The sequence below is a fragment of the Garra rufa genome, unplaced genomic scaffold (assembly GCF_049309525.1).
Source record: "Garra rufa unplaced genomic scaffold, GarRuf1.0 hap1_unplaced_002, whole genome shotgun sequence".
In the NCBI taxonomy this organism is placed as follows: Eukaryota; Metazoa; Chordata; class Actinopteri; order Cypriniformes; family Cyprinidae; genus Garra; species Garra rufa.
The window spans coordinates 12,310,435-12,329,510 of NW_027394277.1; the positions used below are offsets into that span (position 1 = coordinate 12,310,435).

Sequence of the window (19,076 nt, forward strand, 5' to 3'; positions counted from 1 at the left end):
CGTTACTTTTAAAAGTACACTGCTTGTAATGGTAAAGCTGGTTAAAATAGTAAATATTAGCCATATTTAAATAAATGTGTATTAACAAAATAATGAATGTTACTCCATTGCTCAACTGTATAAGTCTTTCTCTACAAATAAAAAAAAAAATCTAGTAATGGTAGTAGAATCAATATTGACAAAAGTAATAAAATAAATACTGATAAAGACAATAATGAACCCATAAAAGTTAAATAAAGAAGTGTAATGGTAGTTGGTAAAAATGGTAAAATAAATATTTAATACCAAAATAATGAATGCTACTCCACTGCTTCATGTTACAAACACTTTCTCTATAAATTAAATAGATATAGAAAGTGCACTGTTTTTCTTCTTTATTTTACAAAAGCACAATGTTTTGTTGATATTGCAAGTATATACAAATAAAAGTAGACGTTTTACAGTTTTAAACGATGCATTACTCATCTGTACAATTAAAAATGACAGAACATTAAGTTCTTTTCGCTGTTATCAGGAAAAAAATATAAAATGATAGATAGATAGATAGATAGATAGATAGATAGATAGATAGATAGATTAGATAGATAGATAGATAGATAGATAGATAGATAGATAGATAGATAGATAGATAGATAGATAGATAGATAGATAGATAGATAGATAGATAGATAGATAGATAGATAGATAGATAGATAGATAGAAATTAATGTAATAAACAAACAAATAAATAAATACTTAAAAGTTTTTAACATATAATTAGCATATTTAAATAAACATTTAATTACAGAATAACAAAAGTTTCTTCACTGCAGTTCCACTGTTCTATACAAATGTTTTCTGCATAAATAAATAAATAGTTTGCCATTGGAAATAAATAAAATAAATATTTAACAAGACAGTAATGACTATTAAGAATACTCCACTGCACAAACTCTCTCAGTGTAGCTCTGCTTTTGTTTAGATCCTCCGGCCGCTACACTAACACCACTGCACTGACACTAATCCACTCTATACACTCCCCTCCCCCCCTCACACACACACACACACACACACACACACACACTTCTCCATCTCCCTGCTGCATCTGCCATCCATCAATACATCACACAGCTCTCTTATGCAAATAACATCACTTTTAACTCTTTCAAAATACACTCCCAGAGCTCCCCATGAACCAAAACACACTTTTATCCCATTATTGCCATTGGACACCCGCAACTTTATCTAATTACAGCTCTCTAAATTATCCACACATACACACACACACAACATCATCCTCAACATCAACACAGGCCTGCCCACGCACAACATCATCCCTTTACAGTTCACCTAAAAGCACAGGTACACACACACACACACTCCATCATCCTCTTATGCATCAAGTGCAGACACACACACACACACACACACACACTCATCCAATTATATCTCACTGCAACACTTCCAGTATATTACAGTCGACTGCACTCAGATGGCAGCAGGAAACACTCACGTCCATAACAACACATCTGCGTATAGCTGCTGAAGCCTTCTTTTCTGATCTTACACACACACACACACACACACACAAACACATACACGTGTCAGATGGTGCAGTGGTGACAGATGGTGTGTGTGGGGTGTTTTGGCCTCTCAGAGAGCGTGTAAAGTGGACATATGCGAGACCCTTCGCCTCTGACCTGTCCAACACCCTTTATAGAGGAACACACACTCCTGTTATTGACTCAGATCATCATCAGTCCCACAAGAACTAAAGATCAGCTTACACTGATACATCAATACTGTTTATCTTCAAACACTTATCTAGTCCTGCTCTTTTTTGGAAGAGAAAAGCATTAGGCTGTATAGCTAAAACAAAATATGTACCTCAATATTCTTCAATCTTTTACATATATTATTCATATATTAATATATATTCAATATACATATTCAATAACTATCACATTTCTTTCACTCAACCAAGTAAGCACATCAATCAGTGTCAATCATCTCAAAACAGCCAAATATACCATTTAGGTACTAATATGTACATTTTAGATACTAATATGATATCTATGGAAGCCAGTTTTCACCACTAAATAAAAAATAAAAAAGTTAATTGCGACTTATCTCACAATTAGTTTTTTCTCTCAAAATTGTGAGATATAAACTCACGGATGCGAGTTAAGTCAGAATTGTGAGATATAAACTCGCAAATCTATGAACATATCAGTCTTTTTGTCGCAATTGCAAGTTTATATCGAACAATTCTGACAAAAAAGTCAACATTGCAAGATGCAAACCTGCAATTGCAAAAAAAAAAAAGAATTGTGAGATACAAAGTCTACGAAGAGACTTTTTTTCTCACAGTTGTGAGTTTATATCCCGCAATTCTGACTTTATAACTCGCAATTGTGCATTTATATCTCAAAGTTCTGAAAAACAAGTCAGAATTGTGAGTTTATATGATGCAATTGTGAGAAAAAAAAGTCCGAATTGTGAGACGTAAACTCGAAATTGTGAGAAAAAAAGTCGAAATTCTGGCAACATATCAGTCTTTTTTTCTCCTCAAAACTGGACTTTATAACTCGCAATTGCGAGTATATATCGAACTATTCTGACAAAAAAAAAAAAAGTCAACATTGCAAGATACAAACCTGCAATTGCGGGAAAAAACAAAGAATTGCGAGATACAAAGTCTACGAAAAGTTTATATCCCGCAATTCTGACTTTATAACACACAATTGTGCATTTATCTCAAAGTTCTGAAAAACAAGTCAGAATTGTGAGTTTATATGATGCAATTGTGAGAAAAAAAAGTCAGAATTGTGAGACGCAAACTTGAAATTGTGAGAAAAAAAGTCAGAATTGTGAGATATAAACTCGAAATTCTCTCAACATATCAGTCTTTTTTTTCTCCTCAGAACTGGACTTTATAACTCGCAATTGCAAGTTTATATTGAACAATTCTGACAACAAAAAGTCAACATTGCAAGATACAAACCTGCAGTTGCAGGGGAAAAAAAAGAATTGTGAGATACAATGTCTACGAAGAGTTTATATCTCGCAATTTTGACTTTTTTTCTCACAGTTGTGAGTTTATGTCCCGCAATTCTGACTTTATAACTCGCAATTGTGCATTTATATCTCAAAGTTCTGAAAAACAAGTCAGAATTGTGAGTTTATATAATGCAATTGTGAGAAAAAAAAGTCAGAATTGCGAGTTCTTATGATGCAATTGTGAGAAAAAAGTCAGAATTGTGAGATATAAACTCGCAATGCTGTCAACATATCAGTCTTTTATTCTCCTCAGAACTGGACCTTATAACTTGCAATTGCGAGTTTATATTGCACAATTCTGAATAAAGGCACCATTGCAAGATACAAACCTGCAATTGCGAGAAAAAAGTCAGAATTGTGAGATACAAAGTCTACAAGGAGTTTATATCCCGCAATTCTGACTTTATAACTCACAATTGTGCATTTATATCTCAAAGTTCTAAGAAAAAAAGTCAGAATTGCGAGTTCATACGATGCAATTGTGAGAAAAAAGTCAGAATTGTGAGATGTAAACTCGAAATTCTGTCAACATATCAGTCATTCTTTTTCTCCTCAGAACTGGACTTTATAACTCGCTATTGCGAGTATCGAACATTTCTGACAAAAAAAGTTAACATTGCAAGATACAAACCTGCAATTGCGGGGAAAAAAAAGAATTGTGAGATACAAAGTCTACAAAGAGTTTATATCCTGCAATTTTGACTTTATAACTCACAATTGTGCATTTATAAAAATAAAAAAAAATAAAAGTCAGAATGGGACATATAAACTCGCGATTCTGTGAATATCATTTTTGAACAACTTTTTGTCTCCTCATTCTGGACTTTATAACTCGCAATTGTGCATTTATATCTCAAAGTTGAAAAAAAAAAAGTCGGAATATCAATATGCACCCTCTAGGGGTAAATAAGGTACAAAGGTGTAGTGACAGCTTTTGTACCTTTTTTTCTAAGAAGGCAGAACACATGCTAACAGGGCTCGAAATTACCTTTTTACTTGGTAGCACTGGTGCTCCCAACTTTGAAAAGTTAGGAGCACCAAAAAAAATTTAGGAGCACCTAATTTCTTTTTAGTAATGTGCCAAACTTGATTCTTCATGGCCAATTCTGATTGCAGATGTTTTATAAGCAAATGGGCTAATTCTGAAAGCCTTTTTTATATATTTATATGAGTAAATATGAGTATGAGTACATGAACAAGATGTTTATTTTCTACTATAGGTTACTATAGGTAGAGCCATTTAAATTAGAGGCAACCACTGCATTTTTAAACAATCTACAGTATAAACAACAAAAAATAAACAACACTTCTTTCGTCGTGTATAGACAATAAATGCAGGCATGATCTAAGTAGGCTACTCTTTCAATATTCGAAGTGCAAATAGAGACCGAATTTTTCAAGCATGATACAGAGCTATAGACACTACACAACTTATTATAGCCCACATACTAATAACAGCCTAGATATTTTATGTAGCCTAATTTGCGTGCATTGGGAAGTCTCTCTCTAAACGTGGGGTATTAAAGTTGCTTTTGAATGCGCGTGCGCGTTTTACTTTTGGTTTCGTTTTAACGATCGCGCGAAACTCTCGACGGCGCGGAGCGTGCATTCTACAATACAAGAGATTACTTTAACAAAACCATTTGAAAATGGGAGGTCACCAACGGGATTTTGAAAAGCGTGTCCCCAGTGGAAATTATGCCCCTGCGTGAGTGCCGCTGAGTTATCATTTGATGTGAATGTATGCCGCGTTGTACAGTATAATGAGACGGAGGCGCCAGAATTGTATCTGACAAAGTACGCTGTAGCACAAAATATTCAGATTTCTTCAAAAGCAGACTGTGGAGACCTTTTAATTGTCCACAATCAAAAGAGAGAACGGTGAACCTGTCACTGCATCAGCTCACAGCAGTCTGTGCAGTAGTTAGGCTAGCCAAAGTTTTGTAAAGAAATGAAACCAAGTCGCACCTCAACAATTTCTCGCACTCGCACATATGCTCCCAAATACATTTTGAGGTCACGCAGATTTAATTTTGGGAGCATATGCGACCAAAACGGTCACAATTTTTCGAGCCCTGTGCTAATGATTGACAAAGCATTGTTTTAATAATTATCAAGTTCAGCATGTGTTTTTTCAGTAGTGCATCATCACTAATTAATTAAAACAGAGCTACATTAGACTTCTAGACTATATTCACATCTATTTACAAACATCAAGCTAATTAGGGTATTTGTGTGCAAGCACAGATCGGTCTTTCGAAAACAAGATGTGTAAAAGCAGAAGTTGTTTTCATTTTCATAAGAGTACTATATTATACAGTCAGAGAACAGACTCGCACGTCTCAGTCCAGCGAGCTGATGCTGTGTGCCAGGACTCAATAATAAGGACGGCCTGATGGCTTCCGGCCAACTGACCAAACTCACACTTGCTCTTTTGGACCATTTCTGGCTACTACACTGTCAGAAAAAAGGGTACGGTTGGGGTCCATTTGTGACACTTAGGGTACAAATGGTGAAGTTGTACCCTCGATGGTTCATAGTTGCACCTTAGAGTACTCATATGTACCATTTAGGGGTAAAAAAGGTACAGATATGTTTCCAACTGCCAGAGGGTCCACGTTTGTACCATTTAATCCCCAAAGAAAGGTACAATCACTTGTGTGACCAAAGAAGTAAGCCAAAGTGTATGAAATAGTCACCCAAAATTAAACATAGCAAGATAATCATTTTCATGAGTTGTTAGTTATTTGGAAGAGATGCACAAAATAACCAAATATGTTCAAGAGCCTTCATCTTTCTGACCAGTTCTGAACAGTACACATGCAAATTACATTTTAGTGTTTATGCAGAACATCAAGATAATAACTTTTAAACGTAAAGCATTTGTATTAAAGCAGGTCTGCATTTTTAATTGTAATTTTAAACTGATATAAGAGCTGTTTTAAGTTTTGTTTTTAATGCAGAGTTAAACAAATACACATACTAATAGTAATTAGCAAAAGCACAATGTAGTATACAAAACTATTTAACGTTTATTAAACATTATATGGTGTACTACTTTGCCTCAGTTCAAATACATATTTTCGAAGCCAGCCTTTTTGTGTCGTCCAATGGGATTGTAGCCCGCGCTGTGCATTTTGAAAATGAGATTGTGCATGACGGTTATTCTGGACATCATTCATTTCTGACGCTGTCGACGGAGACATGGAGGATCTTATTCAAAAACTGAAAGAAGCTGCCTGGAATACATGTCACTGAAGACGAAGCACAGAAATTAAGAGGTAAGTTTAATTTTAAGTACTGTGAAAATCTGTTGGTTCCCTTTCGATTTTTGTTAACTTGACATTGCGTCTGTAGCCAGGCCTAACGTTATCTGATGCGTGAGGAAAACCTTTCTTCGAAAACTGACCTGACAAAACCAACGCATTGCCATTACATTTTAAGCTTATTGTTATTATTACAATAATTTTTTATCATTTAGCCGGAAATTAAGATATAATTTTTCGCTTAACTCATACTCCACCTAGAGATGGCATGAGACGCTGACAAAACAGCGGTGAAACGGCCATAGAAACAGCTCTGGTCTATCGCGTTTGTGTACCATAGATTTATAAATTCAGTTTACCAAAATGTTCTTACTACTCTAATCTTAACATTACGTTAACGTTAATTTACCCGTGTTTCCTTCCGGACACGAGCGAACGCCTTTTATTTTAACGCCTCTCCTAGTCTTTCTGGAATTATATACCTTACGATTATTATCCATGTTGATTTATATCAGTTTTGTTTTGTACTTATTTAACTAACGTTATAAACGTAAATCCAGGAGAGTCCTAATTATTTGTTTTGTCTTATTGAGGCGTCGGTATCGAGCCCTTCCAAGGACAGCAAGTAAAATTGGTTTAAGTTACCATTATTTATCAAAACTCGTGAAATACGTTTCTAGTCTGTGAAATGCAAATTTAAATAATTTGGCTTTTAATAATACACTCTCAGTTAAAAAAAAGTATAGTTCTCTGTTAGTTCATTAAGTGTACATTTTGGTACCTTTTAGCTTTTGTACCTTAGGGTACTGTTCCAGTGACAGTATTGTACCTTTTTCTGGAAGTGTATAAGTACTAACTTATTCTGTATTTTTCTAAATTAAAGCAATGTTTTTATACTGATGAATGTCCATTGAAAAAAAGAGATTTTATTGTTGCTGTTAAAACCTCAAGCTCACACAGACTATGCATTTTTTTCCTTTTAGAAAATAAGGTAGATTTAACAAATTTGTACACAAGATGGAGGTGGTAACAGTAACACTAGTACCAGTGCCAGCAGAACCATATCAACAAACTTCAACTACAGAAATGTAAGTATAACACTGAGTTTTGTGTATTATATTTGTCCTATGTTTAACGGTTAACCGTATTGATTTTTTTAATGCCTGATGCCAATATTTTAAAAAGCAGGGTGGCCAGTCAGCACACACAAGGAAAGTTGGGAGAGTTAGAGTTAGTTTCATCAAAATTATTTTAAATTGTGTTCCGAAGATGAAGTCTTACTGGTTTGGAATGACATGAAGGTGAATAATTAATGACCAAACTAAACTTTTTGGCTGAATTAATGCTATAAGAAAGAAAATTTGAAAGACTAATAAGGTATCTAATTCTTTTTCTGTTACCGGCTTGAAAACTTCGGGCAAAAACAAGGGATTCTCCCATTTTTAATCTGTCACCGATAGCAATGTAGTAGTAGTAGATTGCTGAAGTCAGTAGATTTTACTCAGTCAAAATACATTTATTACATTTAATATTTTGGCTTTTATCATTATGTTAATAAATATTGAAATTAATTAAAATATTAACAAAATTACAAATTTGAGCCAGGGAAGATAAGAGAGATTGACATCCTCAGGGGTCAGTGATATCACAGATTCTAAATCAGTTATTGGCTTAAAATGAATGTTGAATGTCGATTTAAATAAACAGTATGCTATAATGATAATTTACAGTTAAAACAAATTTGTAGAAACATTGTAATTTTCTAAATCTTCAGGTAAACAAATATTTGTGCATTCAATCTTAGAAATATTTGTATATTACTAAAGGGAAATGGCAATGAAAGAATATTAAAATGTCTGATTTGATTGTTTTGAAGTATTTTTAGTTAATTTAAATGATTAACTTTATCTTTTTGTAAATTTTCAGTTGTGTGATGAAGCTGACATTCATCGCCTGCAGTTTAAGCCGGCACTTCAGGGATGGCTTTACCAGTATTGTGCCCAAGGTGCTTCAGCTTGTTCAAAGAAATGCTCCGTTGGACGAAGTCTACAAGAAGCAAGAGAAAAGATGCTTGCAGAAGATCTAGGTATTTACATAAACATAGTGGTTTTGTGATTATCTATTTATTGATTATCTATTAAGCTTTTTTAAATGATATTTATAAATGATATTTAAATGTTTTTTCTTTGTGTGAAAAAAAATCTTCATGCCTTAAAATTGCTCGAATGTAACTCTACACCTTGATTGGTTACAAGGTAGTTTATGGCAAAATTTTCACATCATTTGTCTTAAAACATTTAAAACAGCACATTGCATTGTTTTACTGATAGATTTTTGATGTTTTCTTTTCTTCTCAGTGTGATGCTGATACTCCATACCCAACCTTACAGTTGGCAGAAACTGACTGGAAAATGGCTTTCTCCAAGAGGGTACAACTTTTCAAGTGGATGGTGTGGAGTTGTGCAAGGAACTAGGAGTTGAAGAAAGGATCACTACAATGCACAGCCTTCAGTGCTTACTATTGTTTTCAACTTGGCTTGTCCACCCTACATGAAGAATTCACTGACTTTCTGGCAGCATGCCATAGCAAAGATAACTGAGGTGGGTGGCAAGCCCCTTCCAATATCTATCACCCGAATAATTAATATCCTGTGTTAAAATGCCAAATATACTGATACACAAGGGTGAAGATTTCGACATTCAGTGTTTCAAAAGTGATTTAAATCCAATACATTTTAAATGTCAACAGTGTATATATATAATGTGGCAAGTTTTTTTAATACCAGTGTTGTATGATTCACAGTTCCATGCATACGCAGTAAAAGTTGACTTTGAATGAAGTGTTATAAAACCAGGGCAAGAGATGGACTTTCAGGCCCTTGCCGTGTACTCTGCTTATGATAAATAAGTAGTTTGTGATCCTCAAGAATGTTTAAAAAGTTCCAATTAGTACTGTGTATTATGTAGTACTGCGTTTGGTAAAAATGGGTTTGTGATAAAAAGAATTTACGCATATAAAGTTACAATTGATGAAATGTGTACTGTTGGAAAAGGGTTGTTTTTGATTCTTAATGTTTAAAACATTTTTTAGAAAATGTAGAATGCAGTAGAAATTTTTACTTAATGGGATGTATTGATTATGAAAAATTTAATATTAAGCTTAATATTCTTGATATTTGCAATTTTATAAAATGTTTAAAAAAAGTTAGAAATAGTATAAACAATTGTTTTTGGAAAAAAGAATTGCTCAATATTTGCATCCTTTTAAGACACATTGAGGTAGAGCTTATTTTGTGATAAAATGTTAGGGTATAATCAATTAATGAAATGTGTACTGTTGGAAAAAATGTTTTGCTTTATAAGAACAGTTTTGAGTATGAATTTTTTTTTTTTTTTTTTTTTTAAGTAAAATTTTGCAATATGCATCCTGTTATGACATTGTGATAGAGCTTAAAACATTCATCCTGTGAAAAATGTGAGAATGTAATGTTTTGAATGTTTAATAAATGTGATAAACAGCATCCTGGCCTTTTTAATGTGTTGTATGTAGTACAGATTTGCCACCATAAGGTACAAAAGGCTTGTCACTGGGGCAGTACCCTTAAAAAGACAAATTTGTACCTTTTTTAAAAGTACATTATGGTACCATAGCACTAAATGGTACAATTTAGTCAGCAAAGGTACATATTTGCCTTTGTAAGGTACATACTGCAAGGGTACAGATATGTACCCATGTGAAAGGGTACAACGGGTGTACCCTTGAGGGTACTGCCCCAGTGACAAGCCTTTGTACCCCTGAAGGTACAAATTTTGCACATTTTTTCTGACAGTGTACCTTGCCTTGCAAACTTAAAAATAAGATTTTACAGTTGAGGTCAAAAGTTTACATACACCTTGCAGAATCTGCTAAATGTTAATTATTTTACCAAAATAAGAGGGATCATACAAAATGCATGTTATTGTTTATTTAGTACTGACCTGAATAAGATATTTCACATAAAAGATGTTTACATATAGTCCACAAGAGAAAAGTTGATTTATAAAAATGACCCTGTTCAAAAGTTTTTATACACTTGATTCTTAACACTGTGTTTTTACCTGAATGAGCCACAGCTGTGTGTATTTTTGTTTGTTTGTTTGTTGCTGTTCTTCAGAAAAATCCTTCAGGGCACACAAATTATTTGGTTTTTCAGCATTTGTGTGTATTTGAACCCTTTTTCAACAATGACTGTATGATTTTATGAGATCCATTTTTTCACACTGAGGACAACTGAGGGACTCAGTTGCAACTATTACAGAAGGTTCAAATGCTCACTGATGCTTCAGAAGATGCTTTTTTAATTTAAAGATCGGGGTAAATTTAACTTATTTTGTCTTCTGGAAAATATGCAAGTATCTTCTATAGCTTCTGAAGGGTAGTAAGAAAAAATAAGGTACTACGGCAAAATAAGAAAAATGTACACACATCCATTCTGTTCAAAAGTTTTCAACCCTGGCTCTTATGCATTGTTTTTCCTTCTGAAGCATCAGCGAGCGTTTGAACCTTCTGGAATAGTTGCATATGAGTCCCTCAGTTGTCGTCGGTGTGAAAAGATGGATCTCAAAATCATACAGTCATTGTTGGAAAGGGTTCAAATACACAAAAATGCTAAAAAACCAAAGAATTTGTGGGAACTGTTCAGGACAAACAAGGGACTCATGATCAACAAAAAAAGCACAGCTGTGGATCATTCAGGTAACAACACAGTATTAAGAATCAAGTGTAAGTACATTTTTGAACAGGGTCATTTTTATAAATTATTTATTATATTATTTTCTCTTGTGAACTTTAAACGTCTTTTATGTGAAATATCTTATTCAGGTCAGTACTAAATAAAAAATAGCATGCATTTATATGATTCCTTAAATTTTGGTACAATAATTAACATTTTGCAGGTTCGGCAAGCTGTATGTAAACTTCTGACCTCAACTGTACATTATAATCACATCATATTATAACCACAACATATTGTACTATACTCTCTACAAATAACTGCATGTATTTTCTAAATGCATGCTAAGATAGAGTTTATGACATATTTATTACTGGTTGTTTATAATGTTAATTTAAGTAAAACAGCAGAACAAGGGTTTCCCCATCAGGAATTAAAAAAAAAAAAACATTTTAAATAGACTGCACTCAACAAGAGTATTTCTAGATAATTAAATATTTTTGCATAATTAGAAAATGTATATTCACTATTAAAATCATGATTTTTTTTTTTTAAGTTTTGAGAAAGGAAGGTGAGAAGAAAATGAGACTGAAAGTGAGAGAATATGATGAGTGCTGGAAATCTCTGCAGGAATAACAGCTCCAGCTTTGGAACGCTGTTCTGTGATTGGCTGGCAGGAGCAGAAGCTGCTGATTGGGCATAAAAACAAGAAGCGGGAAGCCCACAGGAGCAGGTGTACATGACCCAAATGCTGACAAAGTCAGTACACACATTTATACACACACAAACACATTCACGCCTGCAGCGATAAAAAACTCACACTTTCACTTTAGGACTGAGTGCTATAAACAAAATCACAAACCCTGAGTAATTTTATATCACGATATACACTACCGGTCAAAAGTTTGGGGTCAGTAAATTTTTCTTCTTCTTCTTCTTTTTTTGTTTTTTGAAAGAAATTAATACTTTTATTCACCAAGGGTGTGTTAAATTGATAAAAAGTGATAGCAAATACTTACATTGTTAGAAAATATTTATATTTTGAATAAATGCTGTTCTTTTGAGCTTTTTATTCATCAAAGAATCCTAAAAAAAATTCACAATTTCTAAATAAATACTTAAGACTGAAGTAATGGCTGATGAAAATTCAGCTTTGCATCACAGGAATAAATTCAATTTGAAAGTATATTACAATAGAAACCATTATTTTATATTGTAATAGCATTTCTATGCACACATTTCTGGCTCTTAAACCAATGAACGTGCAATAAAGAAAATCCCTTCTCTGGGTTCTTCATCTCATACTTGTTTCTTTCTCTGTGTTTAACTCCAATCACACCTACCGCTGATGCCACAGCAACAGAGGCACTTTAGGACTACGGTGACAGTAAATGATGGAAGACAGAGTAAACAGAGTAGTAGAACGCCTAAGTGCTGTGCGCTTTTGTAACTGGATGCAGAAAGTGAGCTTAAGACTGGAAAGCGGCTTTAAAATTAATCGGGGTCCTGTGCGGGATTAGAGACAAACGCTCTCTCTCTTTCTCTCTGTGTAATGTAGAAAGAACAAGCATCTGGATCTCGCTGTCAGTTGTTCTTTCTCTCACTGTCATGCTGGTCTCCATCTTTAGACGCCCGGTTTCTGCTCACCCCGGGCTCAAGGACAGGAGCCAGCTGTGAATGACCCAGAAAACTCTCGCCTGAGTAAACCCGTTTTACATGTGCTGTAGACACCAATGAAAAACATGGAAGAAGATGGTTTATGTTTTGACCATTTTAAAGCTTAAGTGTTAAGTTACTGATGTTAAAATCCTTTTTATACATACTATACATAAACTATTAGCAGGCTGAATATGTTTACGTACACTCTTAAAAATAAAGGTGCATCAAAAGGTTCTTGAAGCGATGCCATAGAAGAACCATTTTTGGTTTCACAAAGAACCATCCAGTTAAAGGTTCTTAAAAGAACCATCTCTTTCTTACCTTTTTATAATATGAAGAACCTTCTTTCACCACAAAGAACCTTTTGTGAAGCAGAAAGGCTCTTCAGATGTTAAAGGTTCTTTATGGAATCATTTAGACAAAAAAAGGTTCTTCTATAGCATTGTGAAGCACCTTTATTTTTAAGAGTGTATACATTAAAAGTTTCAGTTGTGCTAAAGCGATAATTCGCCTTTTTAGAACTCTTTTTAATTAGACTTTGACTGTGCTTGCGTTGAAAGACAAGCTAATGGTGCATAGTTAAGTGTATTTTATCTCAGACAAAAAAAAAATATTATATGTAAACTGCTGTTTATTTTATTTTATTTCTTTCATTATTATTTTTATTTTATTTTATTTTTTGCTTATTTAACATTACTTGTTTAAACCATAAAATGGCAAATGCAATGTAAAAGTTTCAGTTGTGCTAAAGCAATAATTTGCCTTTTTTAACTCTTTTTAATTAGACTTTGACTGTGCTTACGTTGAAAGACAAGCTAATGGTGTATAGTGTATTTTATATCAGACAAAAAACTAAAAAAAAATTTAGCCAAAATATATTTCAATTATATGATAAATATTATATGTAAACTGCTGTTATTTAAATAAATAAAATTCAATAAATTACAAAATATCTCAAGGAAATAAAAACAAAAAAATGAACAATCTTAAAAAACAAAAAAACTAAAAGTACATCTTAGGCAAATGCAATGTGCACTTTCCATTTATATATTTGGGGAATATTATAAATATACTTATATAAATAAAATATATTCATAATATAACATGTTTTAACAATACATTTTTAAAGTATGAAATATATGTGACCCTGGACCTCAAAACCAGTCATAATTTTTAGAATATTTTCATCTGAATAAATAAGCTTTCCATTGTTGGTTAGGATAGGACAATATTTGGCCGAGATATAACTATTTGAAAATCTGGAATCTGAGGGTGCAAAAAAAAATCGAAATATTGAGAAAATTGTTTTTAAAGTTGTCCAAAGTTCTTAGCAATGCACATTACTAATCAAAAATTAAGTTTCAATATATTTACATATTTCCTAATGATTTTTGGCATAAAAGAAAAATCGATCATTTTGACCCATGCAATGTATTTTTGACTATTGCTACAAATATATACCCGTGTGGCTTAAGAATGGTTTTGTGGTCCAGGGTCACATATTTTATTTTATTTTTTTGTCAGATCAAAGGTCAAAACAAAAACCCACATGTAAACTTAAGCAAGCACATGACATTCTAAGCAACTCACATTTTCTTAAAAGTAATAATCAAGTTATTTTTGTAATTCCATTTGGTGCCACTAATGGTGTCAAAATTATGCACTTCACCTTTTGAGAGCCTTTAGATTTAATACACAAGCGTCCAGACAGAGAATGGTCCGATAAACCAAATTAAGATGCCAATTTTCAGCAAACCACTGATGGACAGACCAAATATGTCCAAATTAACAAAATTGAGAGGTTCCTCTTGGGACCACCAAAGGGTAAGTGGCTGGGGCCGTAAAAACACACACACTCATACACACACACACACTGGGGCTCAGGAGGATGAACTCAAGAACAATCAAACCAATCAATGACCACATGGTCGCACAGGCCTCCACAGTGCACCTGATCTCCATGGACACGAAACGGATGGGGGCGGGCGGTCGCTCGAGACAGCGGGAATAAAACAGACATAGAGAAGCAGGGAGATACAATGGACAAAGCATAACCATATTAAACTGCTACACTTTTAACACCCAGGACCTCAAACAATAACCCTCTCCAGGTGTGGTGGGCTCATAAACTCTCCAACTCATAATTCTACTAAGAATTTCTCATTTTAGCACAACGGCGTGCATAAACGCACAAACCCTGATGAACCCTGACTGTGTGTTTAACTTCCTTCTGATGTGAAAACTGACTTTGGACCACAAAACCAATCATAAAACCAGTTCACTTTTTGAAATTAAGATGTATAGATCATCTGAAAGGGGTTGCAATGACGTATGAATGGTTAGGTTTGGACAATATTTGACTGAGATACAACTATTTGAAAATCTGCAATCTGAGGGTGGAAAAAAGTCTAAATATTGAGTAAATCCCCTTTAAAGTTGTCTAAATGACGTTCTTAGCAATGCGTACCACTAATCAAAAGTCTTGACATATTTACAGTAGGAAATTTACAAAATATCTTCATGGAACACAATCCTTACTTAATATTCTAATGATTTTTATCGTAAAATAAAGACAATTGTTCGACTTAAGACTGGTTTTAAGGTTCAGGGTCACAAGTGCATCATGTGCAGAAGTTGTTGGGTTATCAAGAATATATTAATACCGGAAAGACCATAGGGAACCACAACTGTACTCACTTATATATATAATGACAGACACACTTGAGTGCTTTTGTTGCATGACAGAACAACAACAAGAGCATGCAAAGAACATTTGCGCTCAGAAAATCGTATCAGAGAGAACACTGTTCAATCAAAAGGAAATAGCGCTTTTTATTGCACATCGCTGTCATTTTTTCTGCCTTTTATACAAATGCATGGGAAGGCTTACATCACTTCAATTTATAAATGGGGTTTGATTGCATAACATTTCTGAATGGGTGAAGGCTGAAGCCAAAGCACAGAAACAATAAACTGAAGGTTGCTATTAGAGTAACAAGGCCTCTGGGTTTGAAATGCAATGCAAAGTCTCCAGGACTCACTGCACGTAATATGTTGACTTCAAGACTGTGTGAGACTGATGATGCAAAAGGATGTTTAATTTTACTGTAGACCACCAAACTGTGCAAGATCTGACATTTTGTTGGTGCAACAACAAATATTACATACCTTGCATTTGTACTTTTAGTATACTAAACTGGTATATTTAAAGTCTGCCAAATTGGAACAACTAATTTTGTACTTAACACACTTTATTTGCACGGAAATAGTGCTAAAGGTCCTACTAAGTATATAAATAAGTATTAGGGGAGTGACGAGACGCTTATCTCACGAGACGAGATTGGGTTCACGAGAACGAGACGAGACAAGATTTTTAAACTTTTTTAAAGAAATCCTCAATGACGAAATATATAGGGTAAAATAGTATTTTATTCAACAAAAAAAAAAAACACAAAATGCAAAAATATGTTAATTGACTAAATAAATGCATTTTAAATATATTACTTTTTTACTAGGGTTATTCTGTTGTATTAATTAATACTGAATAAAAAGAGTTGATATGGATGTTACCATTTGAAGAATGGTTTAGGTTAGCTGACAAAGCATGTTTACAGTGAAAAAATTCAAAAGAAATAATAATTTATTTTATTTTATATTATTATTTTAAGTTTTTTGGAAACTGTGATACTTTTTTCAGCATTTTAAGATTAATTAAAAGACAAATATTTTCTAACATAATACACTACTGTTCAAAGTTTGGGGTCAGTCAATTTGATCTTTCCTTCTCGTAAGAAATTAGTACTTCTATTCAGAAAGAAAGAAAGAAAGAAAGAAAGAAAGTAAGAAAGTAGGAGAACAAAGGTAACTAGAGTGCCATATAATTTGATGTTTTGATGTTATGTATTTTATTTTATGTTATATGTTATATGTTAACTAAGGATTAACACTGGTTTCCTTGATGAATAAAATGTTAAAAAGAACAGCATTAATTTAAAAGACAAATATTTTCTAACATAATAAACTATTGTTTAAAGTTTGGGGTCAGTAAATGTTATCTTTCTTTCTTGAAAGAAATTAGTACTTCTATTCAGAAAGAAAGAAAGAAAGAAAGAAAGAAAAAAGAAAAGTAGGAGAACATGATGTTTATTTTTTATTTAATTGTATATTCTATTATTATTTTAACTTATCTGGAAACTGTGATACTTTTTAAAATTTTATTAATCAAAGAAACCTGAAAAAAGTATAAGTTTCCAAAAAAGTTAAAGAAATTAGTACTTCTATTCAGAAAGAAAGAAAGAAAGAAAGAAAGGTAGGAGAACAAATTTTAATTGAACTTTTTTGGAAACTGTAATACTTTTTTAAATTTTATTCATCAAAGAAACCTAAAAAAAAAGTATGACCGTTTCCAAAAAAGTTAAAGTAATAAAATAAAATAAAATAAATAAATAACATCAATACATAAAATTAAAAGGCTTTTCTTTCTTTCTTTCTTTCTTGCTAAATAGAAGTACTAATTTCTTTCAAGAAAGAAAGATAACATTTACTGACCCCAAACTTTAAACAGTAGTGTATTATGTTAGAAAATATTTCTTTTAAATAAATACTGTTCTTTTTAAAGAAAAAATAATAATAATTTAATGATATTTATTTTAATTTTATATTATTATTTAAACTTTTTTGGAAACTGTGATACTTTTTTCAGTTTCTTTGATGAATAAAATGTTAAAAAGAACAGCATTTATTATTTAGACAAATATTTTCTAACATAATACACTACTGTTCAAAGTTTGGGGTCAGTAAATGTTATCTTTCTTTCTTGAAAGAAATTAGTACTTCTATTCTGCAAGAAAGTAAGAAAACAAGAAAGAAAGAAAGAAAGAAAGAAAGAAAGAAAAAAGAAAAGTAGGAGAACAAAGAGCACCTTTTAATTTGATGTTTTGATGGTATTTATTTTATTTTATATTATTATTTTAACTTATCTGCACTGTTTCCAAAAAAAAGTTAAAATAATAAAATAAAATAAAATAAAATAACAGTAGTGTATTAGGTTAGAAAATATTTGTCTTTTAAACAAATGCTGTTCTTTTAAAGAATTTATTAATCAAAGAAACCTGAAAAAAGAACAGCATTTATATATATATATATTCTAACATAATACACTACTGTTCAAAGTTTGGGGTCAGTAAATTGTATCTTTCCTTCTTGAAAGAAATTAGTACTTCTATTCAGCAAGAAAGCAAGAAAGAAAGACAGAAAAAGAAAAGTAGGAGAACAAAGGTAACCTGAGCGTCTTTTAATTTCTACTCCTATCAAAACAAGCTACAAACGTATTGTACACAACAAGCTTCAGTAATAAACACTGAAATAGCAATATAGCATTGTTTATAGTAAATACACCTGCCTGAAGTAAACATGCGCTTTATTCTCTCACTGCCTCACGGGACAATTTCCACGACACGACCGAATGGTAACAAAACTGCACAGAAATGATACATTTCGCTACAAAATAATAATATTTTAAATCAAAGCGAATAAAAACAAAAACATTTGGCTGTACTGAGTGTTATTAACTATCAAACCTATGTGAGATGAAGACAGCCCGCCAATGGAGCACCGACACAATACAATAAATCAGAGCGCTAGTCAAACGACTATAACTTGAAAGCTTTTGTAGTTTTTTTGACAGCTGTCGATCAAAAAGCTCTGATATGGAGAATCATAATGGGTGAGCAGGTGCGCCTGAATGAAATGTCTGAAAATGGCGCCGAATGTGAAAAAAATGTCAACAGATTCCCGTCCTCGCGAGCATCACACAATACATAATCCAGCAGCAAGATTCCCCTCTTACCTTTCCCTTTAAATCATCAACGGGTAGAAATAATCCACTACAAAATGTCCAGAAACCGCTTTCCCACAGATATCACACAAGCAAAGCCATGTACAAAATTATCCAAGCTTTTTTAAAACGGTGTTTAGATTCTAGTAAAAAGGGGGGGGCTAGCTATGCAATGAGCCAAGCGTATTTGGGAAGGCGACCAATGGGAGGCGAGCGGAGGTTGGAATGAGCCAATCAGACGCGAGATCACCGAACTTCGGTCCCAGGCGCTAAGGCTGTAGCAGCATCGTAACCAAGGAGACTTAGAAACGAGATCAACTGGATTCGTTTTGTAACTGTTTTGTTTCAGATGCTACTTTGTTTCCTGATTGAAAAAACAAACAGCTTTTTATCAGCTGTAAGGTTTTTGCAGCTGTTTATCCCCTGAATATAATAAAAGCCACACATTTCAGGGGACTTATTTAATAATTTCATCTGCTACTTTTATTTTATTAGATTTTATGTTTTATTTATTATTGTTGTATGTACACTGCTGTTGAAAAGTTTGGGATCAGTAAGATTGTG

At 33.0% G+C, this 19,076-nt stretch overlaps 1 protein-coding gene across 4 annotated transcripts in view; it reads right to left on the minus strand.

The window, feature by feature from the left end:
• The window catches only part of LOC141305430 (protein 4.1-like), a 91,651-nt gene extending 73,006 nt beyond the window's left edge, over positions 1–18,645 (minus strand). For all 4 annotated transcript variants that reach the window (XM_073832534.1, XM_073832533.1, XM_073832532.1 and 1 more), the window contains exon 1: positions 18,525–18,645. The gene's annotated coding sequence lies outside the window, so the exon portion shown is untranslated. The remainder of the gene's footprint in view (positions 1–18,524) is intronic.
• Between the last annotated feature and the right edge of the window lie 431 nt (positions 18,646–19,076).